Raw genomic sequence first — 383 nt, 5'->3', positions numbered from 1 at the left:
ACGTGCTGCAAAACCAAGAAACAAATCTGTCAAATCAGTAATTTCCCAAATTTTTTGACTATCCAGAGACACAAGTGGCACAACAAATATGACAGCTCCCCCTCCCAGAGGCTACCAGGTGATGTGAAAATGCGGAACCATAAACACAGATTTTAAAATTTTCAAGTTAGGAATGCACTGTATAATTTTATCTCGTGGGGAAAAAAAAAAAAAAAAAAAAAAAAAAAAAAAAAAAAAAAAAAAAAAAAAGAGGAAGGAGCTTTCCTTTTAAGCATCCTTCACATAATACCACTCAATACGCTGACCAGCCATTTCTGACAGCTGACATAGGATAACATGAGCGTACACAGGTGAAACACATTTTAAGTTCCTATTTCATTTTG

Source organism: Athene cunicularia, assembly GCF_003259725.1.
Source record: "Athene cunicularia isolate RWA chromosome 4 unlocalized genomic scaffold, athCun1 chr4_part2, whole genome shotgun sequence".
Taxonomy (NCBI): domain Eukaryota; kingdom Metazoa; phylum Chordata; class Aves; order Strigiformes; family Strigidae; genus Athene; species Athene cunicularia.
Note: the sequence above shows the minus strand (reverse complement) of the source record.